We start from the raw sequence: 24,249 nt of genomic DNA on the forward strand, positions 1-24,249 counted from the left end.
CTCCACCCTACATCAAATTGATTGGAAAAGTACCTGCTCTTTACATCATACAAAAACCTGGTATGAACGAAAATTTAAAGAAGCCTGTGAAATTCTGATTAACCACTCTAATCTCAACAATAATGGTGGCATAAAAATTACAAGAATTTCGATGTCACATATTCAGCCTACTTGGTTTCCAGCATACCCTGACTTTAGGACTTTATGCAATTTTCAGCTTTTATTGGAAACTATTCCATACCAGTTGGTTGGAATTTATATGTATACTTACATAGTTTTCATATATTATTATTTGTGACACCTCCAAGGAGTCCGAAGACTCATCATGGGAGGACACCTATTATACAACTATCTCCACCACTACACTGAAGCTCTACTACCAATCATCTCCATCTACGGCATCTACCACCCACCACAACTAGCATTTTTTGTCTGTAAATTGCGTGTGTTCTGAAGGGCCGATTTGTCTGTATGTCGGACGAAAAACCCAAGTTTCCAGGAGGAAAAACCCTGCTACCACTGTATGAGATCGGCTAACTCACCTTCGATTGAAAAAGTTCACATAATTCACATAAAGATTCCTCCCGTCACGACGAGAATCGAAGTTAGGCATATTCCAATTGAAGGGCGCAACGTACCGTCGTTCTTCCAATTGCACTACGGAGGCGTTTTATATATATATATATATACTATGAGCCCCCCCCCAAGTTCCGGGCTGGTAAGCCAGTAACACAAAAAACGTTTCAAATTTCGGCTTATATGTTGCTCTACAGGCCAAATTTAATTTTGTAACCTAATAGATAATAATAGTAATTGGACTCTAGCTTTGATGTAGAAAGGGTTTTTTTTTTTCCCAGCAAAGGTCAGGCCAATAATTGTTGTAATGGTTGGTCACTAACTTTAGCAAACCACGTAGATTATAGTGCAGCTTGTTTCTTTGTATATATGTGTATGCTCCAGATGATGACCTTGATATGAAGGTCGAAACACTGAGTGTTCATTTTGATTTATATTAAACTAAAGTTTTGCTCTAACATGGTAGTTGTCTCCATAATTTTTCATAATGTACTGTCATCATCATCATTCTAAGAAACAGTCCCCCATCGCTATGGAGAGTTCCCTTTTCCAGATCATCCTATTTCCAACTTTCCTGTTTAGTAGCTTATAGCCTCTTCCAATTAATCTAAACATCTTTAGGAATGTATATTTTGGCATCCTCTTCTTTTCCCTGGATCTTCCATGCTAATCCATTTCTTGATCTTCCATTCTAATCCATTTCTTTCCTGTTTAGTAGCTTCTAACCTCTTCCAATTAATCTAAACATCTCTAAGAATGTATATTTTGGCATCCTCCTCTTTTCCCTGGATCTTCCATTCTAATCCATTCCGTTTATTTATAATCCATTTCATTATTGTCTCCATATATGTTCCAGGAATTTCATCTTTCTTTCTTTCTAATAGAAAGAAAGACTACAGAGTATTATTATCTACTCAGTCTTTTTTTTATTTCACACAAGACTCCGTCAGTGGTTTTTCTTTCTCTATATACTATTCTAACAATATATGCATTTCAAATGCTTCAATTATTTCCCAGTCTTCTGCTGTTATAGTTCAAGTCATGCAATCATATAAAAAATATGCTCTAAACCATGGGTGTCAAACCTTTTGGCTTGCCTGGGCCACACTGAGTGAAGAAGAATTGTCTTGACCCGCATATAAAATGTATAATATAGTTAATATATATATATATATATATATATATATATTAAGTAAAAAAACTTCCTTTATTTTTTTAAATATTTTATTATAACAAAAAAAGAGGGTAGCATAAACACAAAATTAGTGAGATATTTGGCTTTGTTTAAGTGTTGCAATTCGTAGTGAGCTCTCAAGGTTCTCGTCAGAAATTTTAGTTCTAACTTTACTCTTTGTATACGTCATTCTTGAAAATAGTTGTTCACAAATGTGCATACTATCAAAAAGCAATGACATGAATAAAGCGTGACTGTGAAATGAAGGATATTTTTCTCTGGAAAGAGAGATCTTATAAAAATCTAGCAAAGACATATTTTTTTAATACGAGTTTAGGCACTTGGTCAAGTCCCTAAAGAGTGGAAGGAGGGCAAGATTGTGCCACTTCATAAAGGAGGTGATCGAACTCAAGCATCAAACTATAGGCCTATCTGTGTGTCATTTGTTGTGGTTAAGTTGTTGGAGAAGCTTGTGAGAACTAGGATCCAGAGTTGGGTTGGCAACAATGGTATAATCTTTGATGGACAGCATGGATTTGCTAAAGGGAGGTCGTGTTTTAGTAATCTACTTACTTATTACAATAAAGTGACTGCTTCCCTGGACAGAGGAGAAGGATACACAGTAATATACTTGGATTTCGCAAAAGCTTTTGATAGAGTACCTCATGATAAGTTGACAGTCAAACTAGAGCAGATGGGGTTGGATATTAGATTAGTGCATTGGATTGGAGACTGGCTATCTGATAGGTATCAACAAGTTGTGTATGGGGGTGCAATATCCAAGAAAAGGAAAGTCACTAGTGGAGTGCCTCAGGGATCTGTTTTAGGGCCATTACTATTTAACTTGTATATTAATGATATTGGCAAAGATTTGGATGGGGATATTCAGTTGTTTGCAGATGATGCAAAATTGGGACGAACCATAAAGAGTAGTGAAGATGTTGTGGCCTTGCAAGAAGACTTGAATAAATTGAGTGATTGGGCAAGCAAATGGGGATGTGAGTTCAATGTTGCAAAATGTAAGGTTTTAAAATTTGGAAAACAAAGATGGGATGCAGAATTTATGCTTGGTGAGAATATATTGTTGGAAGTAGAGGAAGTAAGAGATCTGGGGGTGATAGTGGATAAGGATTTAAAATTTAGGGGACACATCGCCAAAATTGTGAAGACAACACAAAGGCTTCTGAGAACGATGCGGAGGACACTGACGTGTAGAAGTAGGGAGATTCTTGTTCCATTGTATAAAGCTTTGATTAGGCCACACATGGACTATTGTGCCCAGATTTGGTCACCTGGTTTTCAGAAGGATGAAGAGATGTTGGAAAGGGTCTAAAGGCGACTGACTAAGGTAGTTTCTAACCTCTGGAATGTCGAGTATGAGGAAAGATTGAAAAGATGTAATTTGCAGAGTCTAGTGGAGAGAAGGAAGAGGGGAGATATGATAGAGACCTACAAGTTGGTAAGGGGTTGTTATAGGATCAATGGTGGAGAAGTTCTACAGAGAATAGTGGGAAATCAGGGAAGATCCAGAGGTCATCCCTGGAAACTGTATAAAGAGAGTGTGAGTAGGGGAGTGAGAGGCAGTTTTTTTTCGTGCAGAGTTGTAAATAATTGGAATGCCTTGCCTGAGAGTGTGGTGTCTGCAAGGAGTTTGAGTGTGTTTAAGACACGGTATGATGAACTGTGTGTGTGTGATAAAAGGACCTCTCAGATGAGTCTTTGACTCCATGAGGTCTTGTTTAATAATAATAATAATAAAATCTAGCACAGAAACATGATCAAATTTTTCTTTGAGTTGAATATCTGATTGCAAGTCTATACATTAAAAATTCTAAGGTAATGTATTAATGTCAACTGAAAATGGAGTTGCAAATATACAAAAAAATTTATAATTTTTTCTGAAATCTTGAAACCTATTCTATGGTGGGTGCAGGAGGAGAAGCTAGCACCACACTGCACCCTTTCCTACACAGTGTTCTCCTGTCACCCACGGAGTCTGCATTAGAGTACCGTGCAACTGATTCATGAAAAATATTACTAAAAATCACATTATTATTATTACGTGACATCTTCAGGAAGTCCATAGACTCATCGAGGGAGGGCACCCACTCCACAACTCTCTGCCCCCACCACTCAATCCACCAACCACATCGAACCTCAACTACACCAACGCCATCTACCATCCACCAGCACCACTAGTATTTTCACAGACGATCACAAACATCCATGCCCACGGCGGGATTCAAACCTGCAGCCTTTTAGCTGGAGAGCAGATACACTAACCACTTGGCCAACCAGGCCAGCAATAATATGTTAAAAGTTTAAGATCTTGTGGGGATGCATTACTAACAGTCCAGGGGCATGGGTTGGACACCCCTGCTCTAAAGAAATGTGAACTTCATATAAACTATTACACTTTTTTTATAATGTTAGTCAAGTGGCTTTTAATTTATTGTCCTACATGTTTTGCCAATTTTTCTATCGGCATCTTCAGGAAATACAAATTAGTAAGCTATATGAAGGTAACAGACTAGGTTATAACTGATGGTTCTAATTCATGCAAAAATTAGTATTGTGATACTAATTTTTGTATCACAATACTAATTTTTGTATGAATTAGAAAACCATCAGTTATAACCTAGTCTGTTACCTTCATATAGCTTACTAATTTGTATTCCCTGAAGATGCCAATAGAAAAATTGGCAAAACATGTAGGACAATAAATTAAAAGCCACTTGACTAACATTATAAAAAAATTGTAATAGTTTATATATATAATAGTCAAGAAAGAATACCACACAAAATGTGACCTTCTTTAAATATGAGAGAGGTGACATTATAGGATGTCAGTTTCTTGGCCCATTACAATTTTGAATTATTTCCACAACTACCTGATAGTCATATGTACTGTGATAACTGTTTTGTGTTCTGAAGATGCTCACTTGAAGTGTTATTATTATTATTATTATTATTAGAATTTCTAAATTTCTATACAGAATTGTGGACAGATAAATATTAAAAAAAAATAACTGGCAAACATTTAATGAAAATGAAAAGGAAATAACTAAAGAATAATTAGAAATCAACGCCTGAAAGAAACAAGAAATGGAAAATCACCTGGAGAAGATAAGTTAGGTTCAGAATTATATAAATATGCACAAATAAGTTGGTCGACTGGTAGAGCCTCTGCTACTAATGGCTCACAAAAAGTTAAGCAAGTTTGAGCATGGTTAGCAGTTGGAAGGGTTCAATCGTTCAGTGCTGTTGGCACACTCTCCCTCGATGAGTCTTTGGACTCCCTGGAAGTGTCACATAATAATAATAAGGTTCAAAGAATCCTATCAATTTTTGTAACAGGAATATAGAATACTTCTATAATTTTTAGTGTCCTCTCTACTACCTTTTTTAAAGATAGGGATCATGATTGCTTTTTTTAAGACTCCTATTATTTTTAAATAAAATCTATTCAACAAGTAACCCACCAATAGAATGGAAAAAAGCAATCATGATCCCCATCTTTAAAAAAGGTAGTAGAGAGGACACTAAAAATTATAGAAGTATTCTATATTCCTGTTACAAAATATATATACAGCAGAATTTTAAATAACTAATAAAATATTCTGAAAACTTTATTTTAGAAGTACAGAATGGACTTAGAAAAGGACGGTCATATATAGACCTGGCCTTTTGCCTAAAATTAATAACAGAAAAAAAGAAGAGAATACAATTTAAAAATACATATTACATTTATTGACTTTGAAAAAGCATTTGATAAACTTGAAAGAAGTATTTTATTTAACATATTAAAAGAAAGACAAATACCAAATAATATTCTAAAAGACATCAGAAGTGTATATGAAAATAATCAAATACAAATAAGATTAAATTATGAACTATCATATCCGAGAAAAATAAACCAAGGAGTCCAACGGAGATGTCCCCTTTCAGCAACTTTCTTTAATATTTAACTAAATGAAATAATAATAAAATGGAATAAAAATTTCCATCAAGGTATTAAACTTCCTCCTACAGTGAACTTAAACACTCTCCTTTTTGACAATGACCAAATAATAATTGCAAATTCTGAAGATAACTTACAGAAAGATATTTTAAATTTAAATGAGATAGCCAAAGATTACGGAATGATAATCTTTATAAGATGAATCTTTTTAATCTTTTTGATAATCTTGATAATCTTTTTTTTTAATCTCTAGCAGGCCTGGTTGGCTGAGTGGTTAGTATATCTGCTCTTCAGCCAAACGGCTGCAGGTTCAAATCCAAACATGGGCATGGATGTTTGTGATCATCTGTGAAAATACTAGTGGTGATGATTGACGGTAGATGGCATTGGTATGGTTGCGGTTCATTGTAGTTGGTGAATTGAGTGGTGAAGACAGTTGTAGAGTAGGTGCCCTCGCTTGACGAGTCTTGGGATTCCATGAAGGTGTCATGTAATAATAATATCAACAGAAAAATAAAAAACGATGGCCTTTAAAGGACAAGATCCAGTAAGAACTAAAATAGTAATAGATAACAAGATTTTAGAACAGGTGAATTCATTTAATTACCTAGGATATATGATTACACATGAAAATGAAAAAGATATAAACATAAAAATTGCAAAATATTTAAAAATAACAGGTGTAATTAACTCTATATTTAAACCTAACCTAGTTCAAAAACAAACCAGACTAAAAGTATACAATACAGTAGTCCTATTGTATGGAAGTGAAATCTGGACAATAAAACAAAAAGACAAAGATTAATAACAGCTGAAATGAAGTTCATGAGGAAAAATTGCAAAGTATACTCTATTTGATCACAAATGAAATGAAGAAATTATGAAAGAATTAAACCACGAATCAGTAAAAGAAAAAATTAAAAAATATAAACATAAATGGATGGAACACATTAAAAGAATGAAAACAGAAAAATTATTAAAACAAGCCTTAAATTACAAACCACTAGGGGAAAAAAAAAAAAAACGTTCTCTTAAAGAGATTCAACGATGACTTCTAAGGCCAGAAAACAGGCCAATCTTAGCCTAAATCCTTGACAACCATTATTATTATAACAACCTCACTGGAGCCAAGTCTCAACATGGGATGTCTTGCTCAGCCCTCTCATGTCATATGCACACTCCTAGCATTCACAACACATTTTGGCAATGCATTTCGATCATCCACTATTTTCCATGTAAAATATCTACTCATGCCTGCCTCTTCACTACATCTTTATATAAAACTTGAAGGGAATGCTTCTCGTTTTCCCCCATACACTCTTTGCTCCATGTATAATCCCTTCTGTATTAATCAATTAAAATCTCCCCACTAACTTAAATGTCTCTATCATATGACCTATTTTTCATTTACTCACTGCACTCTGCAATTTGCATTTCTTCAATCTCTTTGTCTCTTTATGATCAACATTCCAGAGCCAAGATATTGCATATTTTTTTAGGATCCTCTTCAGAGTTTCAAAGATTACAATGGAAACTAGTTAAGAAAATTTAATTCAAAAAATCCAGACTTATAACAACTTCTATGTAGCACAGTTGTCTTCATCTCCATTTAATACTATGCGAAGGAATATCCAGAACATGGTCTGTCAGTTCTGACTTGCCCCAGAAATGATTGACAAATGTAGTTTTCATGTTATTCAGGGCAGATATTAACAGATCTACCAGTTTATCCAAAGTAGGTTGAGTTGCAGGCACAGGGTACTTTGCAAAGTCCAGCAGTATCATGATGTAGCCATTTCCTTTATCTAATACTGTTATTGCTCTATTATAAAATTTAATTACTAAGGCAGGACCTACCTTTTACAAAGTATTCGCATTTCTATCCACCCACTGCTGAATTTACCCAAACCAACTTTTCCAATACATTAATCACCACTATTAATTGGTTCTGTAATTTGCTACTTATGTCTTGGAGCAGCCTTTATGTAATGAAAGTATCTTGTCCTCTTTCAACTCCCTTGGTACCCTGTCAGAGCTGAGACTTAGACTTAACTTCATCAGAGGCAGTGCCAATTATCTTCCACATTATCGTAGGAAACAGGCCAATGCTATCATGGCATGTTACTATATTCACGTCAATAGTTTTAAATATGCTGAGCACCCTCCAGTTTATCTCAATTCTCAGATCACCCTCTGTCACATCAGTAACTGCAAAGTCTCCACCTGGATGATACACTCTTCCAAAGCAACAGCTTTATAGCTCAACTATATCTTCTACCATCAGAACTGAATAAAGTTATCCTTCCATAATGAATCTTTCTCTTAATTGCTAAATAGCAAAAAAAAAAAAAAAAACTTTTAGAAATACGACGGTGGTCTGAAAATTTCTCGGCCTAACAATGAAAAAAACCAATTTATAATTTCAAAATTATTTTTATTTTTCAACATAATCTCCCTTAAGACTAATACATTTATTCCAGTGATTCTCCAGCGCCATTATCCCATCCCTGTAGTTGTTCTCAGGGAGATCTACAAAATAGCTCTCAATTTTCTTGATTTAAAGAAAAATGCTGACAGCGAGGAAGAGTTTTAGTTTTGGGAAGAGATAGAAGTCAGAGGGAGCCAAATCTGGGGGAATAAGGTGGATGTTCCAACAATTCAGAGTCCAGATCCCTTAATTTTCCAATTGCCAAAACATCTTTGTGGGCAGGTGCATTGTCCTCATGAAAGATGATTTTTTTAATTCTGCAAACGGGGTCTTTTCTCACAAATTTTTTCATCTAGTCTGGTTAAAAGATCGGAATAATATTCCCCAGTTATTGTTTTACCCTTTACAAGATAATTAATAAACAAAATGACTGCAGCATCCCAAAACACAGATGCTGTGACCTTTCCTGCTGATGGAACCGACTTTGTCTTTTTTGATGCTGAACAACCAGCTTCTGTCCACTGTTTGGATTCGAGTGGGTAATGGTGAATCCAAGTCTCATCCATAGTAATAAATCGACATGCAATATCAGTTTTATTCTTGTTAAAATGCTCCAAGCACTGTTCAGAGATTTTCATGCGAGTGCGTTTTTGATCTGCTGTGAGCAAGCTTGGCATCCATCTTGTGCAAAGCTTATATATGCAATTCTTCGTGCAAAATATATCCTGCACGTTCTTTTGAAATGCCTAGTCTCAGCAATTTCACGCACTTTGACTCGCAGGTCATCCAATATCATACTGTGCACTTGATCAATGATTTCTGGTGTTGTTATACTTTTTAAACGTCCTTCACGTGGATCATCTTCAAGGCTGGTACAGCCATGTTTAAACTCGGCAGCCCATTTCTTAATTGTTGAAAACAAAGGAAAAGAGTGCTCATAAACTTTTAATGAACTTCGAATGAATTTTATAACTACGTGATACCCAATTTTATGCATTTTAAAGGATACAGACAAAACCTTTGCTTTAGACAGATGTATAAAACAAACTACTTGATAAAATGACTTGCAATTTCACATGGATGCTTATGACAGATGTACCAACTTCGTAAAAAAATCTTGCCGATAGTGTTGCGATCTATGGTCGAAGCCAAGAATTTTCAGACTACTCTTGTACTTTGGTCTGCATACCAAATCTTCTCTCATAATCAAATTTAGTCTTTCTTATCATATTAATCATCCTTCTTGTGTGTACTTGGTATTGCTCATGAACATGCTGATCAGCTTTTTATTTATAGTTTCTCCATAATGTTTCTTTTTTTTTTTTTTTTTTTATTTCTGGCAGCTCTTGCTTTATATCTCTCTTCATCTACTTAACCCCTACTTAGTTTATCATCCTGACTGTAAATATGCAGTCTGCTGCTGCTGCTGCTTCTCTCGAACAATCTCTTAATGCTTTCTGTGTACTACTGACATTCTTTCCTTGTAGCTTCTCAAGCCATGGCACTGCTTATTATGTTATACCTATGTTATAATTGCCAGCTTTATAATTTTTTTTTTTTAAGCGTATAATGATACACCAGCCGTGAGGCCTTTTTACAGGGAAGCATGGCACCATCTCAAATCCCCCTAATTTTATCCGGACTCAAGACCGGCATAGCTGACAAATCAGGCCTATGGCTGGGTCTTAAGTATTCCTGACTGTAATCCGTGTGTGTGTTCATGGGGCCGGTTTGCCTGCTTGCGGGATTTTTCTTGACAGAGAATTTCACGTTTGGCAACCTCCCAGAAGATGACTGCATGGTCACTATCCAATTGGAGGCAGAGTGCCAACCTTGGTTAGGGATCAATCTTCTGATGTTATTACCAGATCTAGCACTATTAAGACATCCTCTCCTATGTCCTCGACACTTGAGTTTCTCATGATCAAATGATCTCATGATCTCATCAACAAATCTGAAAACAAACCCCAACTCAACATCACCAGAGTTAAAGATCGGTACTATCAATGTAAGAAGCCTGAATGGCAAAGAAATGGAGCTAGCTGAAGAATTAGATAAGTACCAGATCGACATAATAGGGGTGACTGAAACAAAAAAGACCAAAACTGGTGAGATCTTTCTGAGCAATAAATACAAAATGTTATATTCAGGCAATGACAATCAAGGAAAAGAAGGAGTAGCCATAGTATTCAACACAAAATACGAGGCTAATCTTCTTGAATGGCAGTCAGTGTCAAGTAGAGTAATGTGAGCAAATATGAGAATGGGGAACTGGACAATGAGACTTATTTGTGCCTATGGTCCCACAGAAGGTTCTACTAAGGTAGAAGTGGAGGAATTTTTTGAGGCTTTAGAAAAAGCAACTGACACAATGAAAAAGGAAAAGTTGGTCCTTGTTGGGGATCTAAATAGTAGAGTAGGAAATGATTGTGAGACATACAAAAATATTTTGGGAAAATTTGGAGAAAAGAGCAAAGCTAATAATAATGGCAAATATCTGTTGGATTTCTGCTCAGGACATGGACTGGTTATTACTAACACCATGTTCCAACATAAAAATGTGCACAAATTCACATGGAGAGAAGAGACTAGGAATAAGAAAAGTCTCATTGACTATGTTATTGTTGATAGTGATGTTTTCTCCCTGGTGCAGGACACCAGAGTGTACAGAGGATTTGAAATTGGAAGTGATCACTATTTGGTCTTGAGCAGGATAAAATTGAATTTCATATTGAAAAGAATAACATGTAAGAAAGTTTTAAAGCGAATAAAAGTTGAGCAGCTCTCAGATGTGAACTGTAGACTAAAATACAGAAATATTATTGAAAAGAAAATGAAAGAGTTTGAGAACAGGAATCAAACCTTGGAGATTCAGTGGCAAACTCGGAAGGAAACATTGATTGATTCTGCCAGAGAGGCATGTGGTGAGGTTGTGTGCAAGAATAAAAAAATCAGAACTCCCTGGTGGACACAGGAAGTTAAAGAGGCAGTGAAGGAAAAGAAGAAAGCATATCAAAAGTTCCTGGCAAATAAGTCAGCTTTTACTCTTACAGAATACAGAGACAAATGTAAGAAAGCTAAACAGTGTGTAAAACTAGCTAAACAAAAGTCATGGGAGGACTTTGGCAAGAATATAGAAAATAAATATCAAGAAGGTGGCAAAATATTCTATAGGTTGTTGAAGAAGCTTAGGAATGGAGGAAAGAGTGCTGTAAAAGGAATTAGAGATGATAAAGGTGAAATGAAAACAGGAGAAAAAGATATCCTTGAAGTATGGAGTAATTACTTTGAAAAACTGCTAAATGAAACAAGCAGTGATGACAGCACAGTGATTAAAAAACACTGACTAGGCATGCAGTCAGGAATACATATCCATACTTGAAGTAGAAAAAGCCATCAAAGGCTTGAAATGTGGAAAGGCAGCAGGAGTAGATGATATTCGACCAGAAATGATGAGGTATGGTGGTATAAGAGTCTTACAGTGGCTGCACTGCATAATTCAGAAAGCCTGGACAGAGGGACGAATTCCCGATGATTGGAGTAGAGCTCTCATAGTACCCATATATAAAAAGGGAAATAAAACTGAATGTGAGAATTACAGAGGTATTTCCCTACTGAGTGTTCCTGGCAAGATCTATGCAAGTATACTTGAGAAACGGTTGAGAAGAATTGTGGAAGAAAAGCTTGGTGAAGAACAAGCTGGATTCAGGCAAAACAGAGGCTGTCAGGATCAGATCTTCACTTTACGACAAATAGTCGAGAAAGCATGGGAATATAACAAAGATCTGTATTTAAGTTTTGTCGATTTGGAAAAGGCATATGACAAGGTGCCAAGAGAGAAGCTATTCAATACGCTGCAGTTATATGGTGTCAATGGGGCATTATATCAAACAATACTTAGTCTTTATTTGAGTTGTGAGTCAGCAGTTAGAATTGAAGGAAGTACAGGAAGATGTTTTAATGTTAAATCTGGTGTGAGACAAGGATGTACATTATCCCCTCTGTTATTCATTATCTATATGGATCACATTATGAAGGAATGTGGTATTAAACCTGATATCAAAATTGGAGATGTTAATGTCAGCTATTTGCTTTATGCAGATGATGTTATACTTCTAAATAAATCCGCTACAAGTCTGCAAGATTCGCTGACTAAATTGAATAGCTGTTGTAATAGATATGGTATGAAGGTCAGCATTAAAAAGACAAAGACAATGAAAATAGGCAGAATCATTGAAAATGTCAACTGTGTTGTGAATGGAGAACCTGTGGAACAAGTAAAACATTTCAGCTACTTAGGCACAATTTTTACTGAAGATGGTAAATTAAATACAGAAATAGACAACAGAATCAGCAAAGCTGGTATCGTGGGAAGTCAATTGAATAAATTCATATGGAATAAGAGAGAAATTAGTCGGAACACTAAATTAGCTGTATACAAGACTGTGTTCAAACCAATTTTAACTTATGGATCTGAGAGCTGGGTCAGAAGTAAAACACTTGACCAAAGACTAGAGACCGCAGATATGAGAGTCCTGAGAAAGATTAGAGGCGTGAACAGATGGCATCAATGGCAATATCATATTAAAAATGAGGATATTAGGAAAGAACTTGACACTGTCAGCATCCAGGAATGCATTAGCAGAGCTAATCTCAGATGGTATGGTCACTTAAATAGAATGGGAGAGGAAAGATTAGCAAAACAAGTGTTCTCTGCCAGGTTGGCAGGAAAACGACCCAGAGGAAGACCAAGATATAGGTGGATTGATACGGTACAAAGTGCCTTAGACGATAGAAATATAAGATCTGATAATGTTGGAGTCTTGACAAGTAACAGACTGATTTGGAGGAAAATTGTAGATAGGAAGTTAGTAATGATGTAATTTTTTCATGTAGTACTGTCATATCCTGTACACCCCTTGAGGGTACATGGCAGGAATTTGATGATGATGATGATTTCACTCTGATGATGAACCTTATAAATTCTTCCCTGAACACCTCAGATGTCTTCTGCAGCAGTTACCATGCCACTATTTTCATCCATTAACATCATTTTTATCATAATCATTCTTCTTTCCATATATCTGAAAAACTAGTTTTTCCTGGCTGATTTCCTAATTTCTGCTCCTATTGTAGTTTGCTGTTCTTACCAACTGAGTCACCTTCCTGGCCTGCTCTTTACACTCTTCATGCAATTTGTTGCCACCATTATTCATCTTGTGCTGTCTCCACATTATCTTCTACCAAATTTCATGCTTAATCCCTTTATTCATCCATTTGACACCTACTTTATATAGTCTTTTGACCTTCGGAATACATTCACACATTGATGTTGTGAAATATCTTTTGGTCAGTTCCCATGCAGCATTTATCTCCCTCCCACTTAACACCTCATTCTATGCTATAGCTCCAAGTTGTCTGCTAAGCTTTTCATAGCCTTGTAATTCCACATATATCCTTCATAAGGCTAGCCACAACCCAGGTGACCACTTCATGATCACTTCACAAACTAGAGGGAAGTGCAAAACTCCACTCACAATCACATCCTCTGAAGAAATGATCAGATCTAAATCTCTCGATCCTTGTGCACCCTCTTTTACATACTGTTTAAGACAGTTGTCCCTCAAGAACTCAAGAAATTCATTTTCTGTATTCCCAAATGCTATTTCTTCATTCCAATCTATACTGCCATCATTAAAATCACCCATAATAATCATAATAATCACCATTCCAGGTTCACTAAGCAAAGTTGCTTATATATTTCTTCTTTACCACCCTCCACATTCTCTGGCTTATAGCATGAGACTAAATCTCTCTCTTCCTGTCAATTATCCCCCACCTCACACACCATACTGACTCAAAACCATTACCACTACTTACATCTCAGCAATACCCCACCTCCTCTCTTATTTCCTCTATTCTTCCTGAAAATATAATACCGTTTACATTCTGTTACTGTAACTATCATTTTCAATCAAGCAGGTCTCACTAATGCCTATAATTTTTACCAAATGGAGCTGACCAGTGCCAAAAACTTCTCTTTATTTCTAATACTTCTGGCATTCATGTACATCTATTTCAACATCACCTCAGCAGGGCCGGTTTTATCATTGGATGAACCTAGGCAATCGCCTAGGGACGATAAGATATAGGTGTATGTGTGTGAGTATGACAAAATATATAGAGAGAGACAATGCATAGGGGTGCCTAAATTTTCTTTGCCTAGGGGCATCGGATACTCTGGGACCAGCCCTGCACCTCAGTGACAGTTATCCTTGCTTGTCATTACCAATCCATTCAGATATGAAACCTGTAAAACTGCATTCAGCATTGAATAATCTTTTCTACACACACACACACACACACTAATTCCTCTCAGAAGTAGCTGAACTTGCACTTGACTGCATCTACCACTAATACCTAGTTTACCGACTTTGCACTTCCAATCTCTCAACGAACAACACTCCTCTCTTCAAACAAGTCCACCAGGCATATGCAAGTCCTTTGTCCATCAAATTCACTCTATATATCTATAAACTTCATATCAATCCTCCTGCACAATCTTCTCATTGACTCATTTGCAAACATGGCCCTACTTCTCAATTCAGTCCTCTTTACCAATGCAACAGATTTCTACTTCCTCACTCTTCCTTTTGTTCCTATCAATAACTCTTTCATATCTTTTCTCATTGCATATTTCTCACCTTTCAAATTCATTCATGCCAGCCAAAACAGTTAATTCTTTCAGTTCTCTCTCTCTCTGCAAACAAATAGCTTCACTAACATCCTTTATCTCTACACCTGGGAAACATTTAAGTTCACCACCACTAATTGAATCTCCATACAATACCTTCCTTCTCTTTACTCCCCTCCCCTCCACACACACACACACACAGTTTCTTACTTTCACACTTTTCCTATTCATAGCTCTATCATTCATGCATAAGCATGTGGCTCTGTCTGTAAGTGTTTTAAGGATGCCATACTGTTGGAATGGGTGATAATGTGATTGCTTATTTAGGTAATACAATGTAAGAACTTTCACTATATGTGGGTTTTCTATGAGCAGAAAAAGAGTAATGAACCATTTTCAATTGTCTAATGTGTCTAGGAGGGGGGAAACAGTTGTTAGTGTCTTTTAAAGCTACAATGAAGCATTTTTTGGATATTTGTTAAGTGCACTAAAAATGTATCTGATGTGTCTTGGCCATCAGGCCAAATAGCAAACATGGTCTCTACAGCTGATAGATTTGAAAATTGGATTGGGGGGTGGAGGGGGGAAAACAGAGAGGAACTCATTGCATTCCCATCCAGTTGTTTGCATATTTTTGCTTATGAATGATGAATTTAATATGTCAGAAAGGAAATGTGACTTGATAAGGTCTATGGTCTCTGTCAGTGGTACACTGGTAAACAGATGGTATCAAAGTTGATCATGATGTTTGAATCTTTCAGGTTAAGATTTTTATATATATATAAAATGAATAATAAAAAAAATCCTCTAATGCAGATGTTCCTAAACATCAAGAGCAACAGCATAAGTTTCTTCGAACCTTTCCACAGCATGCGTCCAATGATGGGTGATGTAGGCTAAGAGGTCAGCAGTGGATCCCGAATGGTGGAATCCATACTGGTGGGTCTCTAGGTGGTGAAGCTATTGATAACTTTTTCCATATCAGTATATCAGGAATGGTGGTTATGGTTTAGGAGAAACTGATAAAAATTAGAATTCAGGATTATGTGGACAGAAATATGATACTTTATAAGAAATAACATGGTTTTGTGAAAGTAGGTCAGAGATTTTTAAGAACAATTAAAGGATGCACAAAATTGGACCATATAAGAAATGAAGACATCAGAAAATAACTAGATATTTATAACCTAAATGAAAAGATCAAGGAATACAGAGAGAAATTGAAAAGAAAGTCTATCTAGGATGGAAAGATTTCAGCTACCAAATGAGGTGGAGAGAGGTAAACCAGGAAAAGAGAGAAAGACCAGCAAGATGGACCAGTGAAGCCAGAACAGGCAAATGCCTAATCCTTGAAGAGAAGGTCTTGCCTTAGTAACTTACTTTCTATAATAAAGTAACAGTGGAGTTGCATAAACAAAATCCTTACTCTGCGATGCCACCGGACTTTGCAAAGGCATTTGACAGGATTCCAAATGGAACTCTGCTACATAAATTGGAGCAAATGGGGATGGATATAAATCTAGTAATTTAGATTAGAGGGTGGTTGATGGACAAATATCAAAGAGTGGTTTATGGAGGAATTGAGCCCAGAGAAGGCAAATGACTAGTGGTGTACCTCAGGGTGTACTCTGTTGTTGAATTTGTACATTAATGATATTGGAAATATCCACTTGTTTGAAATGATGCAAAATTACGAAGAAAGATAGTCAATGAAGGTGATGTAGATTATCTTGCAGGATGACTTAAATATGTTGGCAGTATGGGCAAAGGTAAATGGTTGCCAGTTTAACATGGCTAAGTGTAAAGTGATGCACTTTGGGAGGATGAAATCACATGCTCTGTACTATATTAATGGAATTGAACTGCAAGTAGTTAATAAGGAAATAGAATTGGGGGGATGGACAGAGAACTGAAGTTTAGAGGCATATTGCAAAGATGGCCAAAAAAGCACATTAAATTACATAGTTGTTAAAGAAAACACTGACAAGCACAGATAGGGAAGTTATTGATTTCCACTTTATAAGGCACTAATAAAGCCACATCTGCAGTACTGCACACAGATCTGGTCACCTGGATTCCTTGGTGAAGAAGAAATGATGGAGAGGATCCAGAGGCAAGTGACAAAGACTGTTGCAGGTCTGTAAAATATTTCCTATGAGGGGATTGAAGGTCTGTGGGCTCTAAAAACTAGGTATAAGAGAAGAGATGTCTATTATGATAGACATACACAAGTTTTAAGTGGGTTTTATAAGACTGATACTGATGACTTTTTTTTTTCTGTGCAGTGTAGGAAGAGAATGAATGAGGGGGTCATCCCTGGAAATTATCAGGACTAGATACTGATACTTAAGACATATATTTATATATTAAAAAGCTAATTACTGTGGCTTACATGTGATTTTTTAGTTGTGTGAACAATGGTTAATGTGTCAACATAGGATCTTCCACAATGAATCTTCTGATTCCATGGAGACACCATTATAATAATAATTATTTTAGACAGGACCAAAATGATCACAACTGGTCAGTAGTTTGACAGTAGACTGGATGTATGATTGCTTCCATTCACTGCAATAAGTACCAGCTGGGCACAAAATATTGTAGGAATGATACAGGACAGGTGTTAGCTCTGGAACACATGAGAAATTGGAAAGATGCCATCATGACCAGAAGTCTTTTTAGTGTTCAAGTTATTTAGTAATTTTCTGGAATACTAGGAGGCAATTTTCTTTGATCATCTATGCAGGAGTTGGTGGAAACAAGCAATGCTAGGAGGTTAGCTTTATCTTTTGGTGAAGTAAATGTCATCAAGATGAAAGAGATGAAAATGTAGCTGAGAAGTCGCATCTAATGGCCTTAGCAAGAGCCCAGAAAATATGGTTTCCATTTGGACAGGAGGTAGCTGTTGACCTTCAAGAAATCAGATTTAGATCTGATGATCGTCTTGAACCAGGGCATAGAAAGTGGACAAGGATTTAAGGTAGAATGAGGAAAAAAGGCCTTTTTGTGGCAATTAAGATACTTTTTGTGACTCGTTCAGAGCAGTTGTTAGGGTTGGTTGAGGGAAAGAAATAGACTATGGAGGAGCAGTAGAAATTCTGGAGGTCATCCCACTTCGTGCCTTTATAGTGCCACAGGATGTGAGGTCAGGAAAAGTTTCAGGAAGAGCATTCTCTGAAAGAGGACACTTGCACAAGATTTTAGTCTTAAGTTGCCAAGAGGAAAGGTGATCCTGACAGTACTTTTTATTTTATATTTATCCCACCTATGAGAGGTACAAGAACCTACAACACAGGTTATATGTTCTTGTACCTGTGTGTGTGTGTGTGTGCGCGCGCGTGCGTGCGTGCGTGCAGATAAGGGTTGAGCATCACATATCAACTAGCATGAGAACAAGTTTAAAAAAAAAAGTTACTCTAGTTGGCAACCAGAATTGAGCCTATAGCTGCAATCATTGCAAAGTGACTGACTATGCAAACACTTATTTATTGGTTTATTAATGGTAGATGATTTATCATCCACTGACTATTGCTTTATTTCTAGAAATGATATTTTTCAAAAGTTTAGTTTCTAAAGTATTTCCCAGCTATCTGCGGTAACAGCTAGAACAGACAAAAACTGTGATAAGGGATGCAGAGCATATATCACAATCAAATTTGACTTCTTTTTTAATGGTACTTCATATAGAAGAGGTTGCTCAACCTACACTCCATTAGTAAAGAAGGTGAGAAAAAAGTTGAGAAGAAACTTTTGTTAACACTAGATACTAAAATCTACAGAATGCACTCTTCATGAAATACATGAGAGAAGGGCAAAAGACAATGAATAAATTAAGAGAAAGAAAAATTTGTTCTGCAAGTATTCAGAATTTGACTGTGAAGAGACAGTCCCTGTACACGAATTCAGATTGAGAGTATGGATGAATTACCGAAGTTCTTATGAACAGCAGACAAATATATGTAGAAAATGAGTAACAAATGAATGTTTGCGAAAGTGAGGAATTGTTAAGACAAGTGCAATGAGCCAAGGATGTTTAGGGAACTCCTAGTGGCAAGTCCAAACACAAGACGGTATTCATAAGTTGAATAGATGTGATTAGTGTAGTGTAAGGTTTGCTAATGATAGAAAAATGCAACATACTCATCGATAACAGCGTGAATTAGATTTGTAGTCAGTTGGAGGTCAATAATATAGAGAAGAATCCAACAGAATGGATGCTGTGGTGCCAGCATTAATTGAATATTCTTTGGATGAAGCTCCATCTACAAATGTGCAACTGAAGAGAAAGATCACATCCCAAGTTGCAAGTCAGAATACCAACCATAATATGGGAACTTACTCTTATTTAACAGGCCTTTATGCCAAATCTAATCATATGAGGAGGAACTGATGGTAAATAAGCAAGAGGTATACGAGTACTTAAGTAAACTTAATGTTAATAAGGAAGAAGGACTTGATAATCAATGAGTGTCTTGAAGGAATGCGCTAAGAAATTAACAGCACCTTTGACACACCTGTTTACCATAAATCTTGCAATAGGGTGAATCTCAAAGAAACGGAAGGTGGTAAAAAATGCTTCACTTCACAAAGTGGGTATAAGACCAAGGCTACAAATTATAGGCTAATCTGTGTGCCAGGAGTTGTTAAGGTGTTACAGAGGTTGATAAGGACTAAGATTCAGAAATGGGTCAATAATAGCAATATTCTTTATGATGGTCAACATGGGTTTGTTAATGGGAGGTCATGGTTTAACAATCTACTTATGTATTACAACAAGGTAATAAATTCACTGGATAAGGGAGATGCATATACAATGGTGTATTTGGATTCTGTGGTGTTTGAGTTTAGCTACAAGCCATAGCTAAACTCAAACAGATTCCACCAATGCGATATACTGCTGCTATTCTTTTCACCCCAAAGTGCATAACCTTACACTTTGGCACATGAAATTGACATCCATTTTTCCTAGCCCAGTCCTCCAAACTATCCAAATCATCCTGTAAAATTTTGACATCCTGTGCACTCACAATTGCTCTACCCAACTTTGCTGCATCATCAGCAAACAAGTGAACACTTCCTCTCAAATCCTTTCCTATATCATTAATGAACAAATTGAAAAGCAGTGGTCCAAGAACAGAGCCCTGTGGCACTCCACTAGTCACAAGCTGTCTTTTAGCCTCCCCTCCTGCATAAACCACTCTCTGGTATCTCTCCTTCAACCACCCTCCTATCCATCTCACCAACCCTATATCTATCCCCATCTGCTCCAGTTTACTGATTAGGGTTCTATGTGGTATCCTATCAAAAGCTTTGGCAAGGTCCAGTAGTATTACTTTAAACCCATTACCACTATCCATGTTTAATTTTTCTAAATATGGCATAATGACACTTGGCCAGCCTGGTTGGCCAAGTGGTAAGCATATTCGCTCTCTAGCCAAGAGGCTACAGGTTCGAATCCTGCTGAGGACATGGATGTTTGTGATTGTTCTACTAACCAATTACCATACTGCTGTGTCCTGGTGCAGTATGGCCTTTGATGTCTTTGCGCCATATCAAAAAAAAAAATCATGTGGGCACTTGTAGATATCTAGGATAGGATCATCTTTTTTCGGTAACCTCAGTTTAAAAAAAATAGAATTTATTATAACAAATTTGGAATGGTATGGAGACCAACAATGCTAGAAAAAGTCAGGAGAGTGTTTTTTTTTTTTTTTTTTGTGGGTAACAATATAAGTGAGGAAAAGAAAGAGGTAGAGCAAGAGTTAGATGAAATTGCAGCCAACAGTTTTCACAAAGATCTAAAAAACATAACTACCATTTGGACACAATGAAAGTTTCTTGATTTTTCATACTTTCTGAATCAGTTTTAGATGTGCAGATAAATTGCTTGCAATTATTTTCCACTTTAGTATATAGGCAAATAAAAAGTAAAGATGTGATACCTGCTGTCTCTATATGAGATCGGCTAACTCACCTTCAATTGAAAAGGTCAAAGCTCTTTCCCAAAGGGGTTACTGTTGTAACCCATTTGTTTGGGAAAGAGCTGAGCTTTGATTGGCTTTCATTGTTGTTCTAATTGCACTACTAAGCCACTATTTCATTTAAATAAAATCTATCTGCAATATGCTAATTTCTCCTCTACATTTCTAAGAGATGCAAAGCTTAGATAAATGACATGAATTTAAAGCAGAATATAACAATTGTTTTGGCAATATGTTTAGTGTAAATGTCCGATTATATATATATATAAATTCATTCAAGGAAATTAAGAAATCATAAAGATCATGGATGGCAATGGTTGTGAGGGTTCCTCAACAGAAGAAAAAACCAACTTCAGTACTGTAAAAGGATGGGTTATTTGTATATCATTTTCAACTACCCTCAAACATAAGCATAAAATGCCACTGTTTATAATTTTATAAAGATTAATTTAAAAATAAAAGCTCATTAAAACTGTATGAGCTTTTATTTATTAACACATATCCAGCTCTGAGCAATCACGAATCTTTTGCAAAAGTCCAAACGAAGTTACTTATTTCAAGCATTTCTCAAACATGTTTCATCTTTCTCATGCAGTTAACAATACAAAATTGTATAGTGAATTATGTTTAAAATGCTACAGGAGTTTACCACATAACCTTAGTCTGCATCAGAGATGCTTTTATTTTCTCTAAGAGAATCATACATTTTTCAAATGCGAAATGTCAATCAGTGAAGGTGCCATGCATCTGCTGAATATCAACAAATGGAAATATGACTATCTTGTTAAGATGTTCAATGATAATAAAAATTCAACGCCTGAAATATGTAATATAGCGATGGTTGGCAACCCTATTTTCTAATCCTGAGAATTATATATATATATATATATATATATATTAACCCTCATTTTCTGTGTAATCTTCCAGATTCATTTCTGAATGGGTTTTCCGAAACGTGGATAATTCAAGAATCATTAACTTTATGGGTTAATATATGTAATAAAAGCGCAAGTTCCTTTTAATTTGACGTGAAATATTTTAATTACAAATTGTTCATTTAACACAGCATGTAATAAATAACATTTCACATCATTCCATTTTATCTTCTGAGATACAGGTAACTAAAGCGACACATTTATGAGATATAAAGTTCCGCTGCTCTCAAATTGATGCAAAGCATTACAACAGAATTTTCAGAATACTCTTGACTGCAAGATAATTAGCACGTAAAATTAAAACGGCTAATTCAATATTCTGACTTTTATAATCACCAGTGGTTACATTTTTCAAACTTCTAAATTATACATTCGTTCTGCATATAAAATACCGAAAAGTAAAATACAACAAAAGGGAGGGATGAGTACATATATTGTAGTATTATCCTCCCTAAAATTCTATTATTTCAGGCTATATGATGCCCATCGGATTTCGAGGTGACAAACAACTAATATAAGCATATCAAAGTAAATTCTGCTTAATACAGGTCTTTTCATCGTTATATCCATTGGGATAGATATCTGTATAAAAAAGCCTAAGACCATTCAATTGTAGATTTCGTACGAATTCACCATATAACCCATGCAACAACTTTATAACTGCTACACGGTAGTTACAAACAGCAGAATGTTGGGAAAAATCACAATGAACACTGGGAACTCACCTCTAGACCACCATGCACAGCGAAACCAAAATGGCGGAAATATAACTGAAGACACCGTGGCTGTTCTACTTTTGTACAGCCCCAATAGCATTCACAATTTTTATGGTTCAAATATCTGTGGGTAGTGATTATTCAATAAACATTCTTGAAAGACATTTATATAATGGTGTTGTTGTACCTCATAGTTGCAATACTTAAATGAAAACAATTGAGAGAATAGCCAAATGGGCGTGGCTTAATCGTATATTGAAGTACAGTACTGTATTTATGCAAAAATACACTGAACAGTTGCAGGCTGTCACAACCCCAATGAAACGGAACAATACTATGATTTCGAAAGTTTTTTAACTTGGGTATATTATGTATTAAAGATACCAAGTCATTTTATATAAACTTGCGGAGATGTATATAAACTTTATATACATCTCCGCTAGGGGATATGTTTTACATTTGGGGGGAATTTCTAAGGAAAGTGATCGGAGATTACAACAACTTTTCCACGAGTTGCCTCAGACTTGCACTACGTGCAGGCGCAAACATGACTTACTTGTCTGTTTATTTCCCAAGTAAGCAAACAGACAAGTAAGTCATGTTTGCGCCTGCACGTAGTGCAAGTCTGAGGCAACTCGTGGAAAAGTTGAAGTAATCTCCGATCACTTTCCTTAGAAATTCTCCCCAAATATAAAACATATCCCCTTGCGGAGATGTATGATGCTATGCTTTAAATAGGTAGTGACCTTTGCCTTTAATGCATAACATCATACATCTCCGCAAGGGGGTGTGCTGTGCATTAGGGGGAAATTTCTAAGGAAATTGATCTGGCTCACCTCAACTTTACCACGAGTTGCCTCAGACTGTCATTACATGCAGGCGCAAACATGACTTACTTGTCTGTTTGCTTACTTGGGAAATAGGATTAAAACCAAGTTAATATAAAATTACTTGGTATCTTTAATAAATACTATGATTTCGTAAAGAATTATGAGAAATTTCATATGCCCTCTATGTAATTAGAAAATCAACACAAGTAACATTTCGTATCAGTAACTATATATCAGCAGGTACAGTTTTTTTTTTTTTTTCCAAATGTAAAGTTTTTTCAATTCAAAAGATTTATTACTTCCTTGATAATGTAGCCACTTTGTTGTCTAAAGGAGGGCTTGCAGGTAGAGATGAGCCTTCAGAAATTTAGCTACTAGAAAGCCTTTCATAGCCGGACAAGTTCAAGAGAGGCGATCTCCAGGAAGAGGTTTTCGCACAAGATTGGTATCCTTACATTACCAAAAACTGACAGTACTCCTCAACTTCAAAAGAGAATTCTGTCAATAAGACAAAGTAATATAAAAAGGAATATCTTAAAGCAGTGTTTCTCAACCTGTAGTCCGCGACGATCGGACAGGTGGCCCGCAGGCAGACTTAAATTAAATAAATAAATAAATATATCTTTTTTAATAGTTAGATAAGGCTTAAAAACGGCCTCGTCTACTCCCTATTATACCGGAACAAAAAAGGCGTTAGCTGATTTTTTTTTTATCTTTTTTTTTAATTATTCGAACAAAAAAGAGAGATGAAGTGAACAACAGTATGGTTTTATTTCTTCTGCCTTCCCTTGCTGTTTTGTCAGATTTGAAGTAGACATGTTATCCATATTTCAACCAATTGCTTGTTGTTTATTGATTTTTATTATTGAAGGTTTTCCTCCTTCAACCAAGGCTCAGTATATCTTCAGAAGTGCTAAATGATACTTAGATAAAGTGTGTCGTTAGTTAACCCCA

The 24,249-nt window shown here is 36.0% G+C and overlaps 1 protein-coding gene across 2 annotated transcripts in view; it reads right to left on the minus strand.

The window, feature by feature from the left end:
• The window catches only part of LOC150098794 (uncharacterized), a 149,527-nt gene extending 126,982 nt beyond the window's left edge, over window positions 1-22,545 (minus strand). For both annotated transcript variants that reach the window (XM_090405509.1, XM_090405508.1), the window contains exon 1: window positions 22,475-22,545. The gene's annotated coding sequence lies outside the window, so the exon portion shown is untranslated. The remainder of the gene's footprint in view (window positions 1-22,474) is intronic.
• Window positions 22,546-24,249: the final 1,704 nt, after the last annotated feature.

This window comes from Typopeltis vanoorti, chromosome 15, assembly GCF_054136105.1.
Source record: "Typopeltis vanoorti isolate ZY-2024b chromosome 15, IOZ_Tvanoo_1.0, whole genome shotgun sequence".
Lineage (NCBI taxonomy): Eukaryota > Metazoa > Arthropoda > Arachnida > Uropygi > Thelyphonidae > Typopeltis > Typopeltis vanoorti.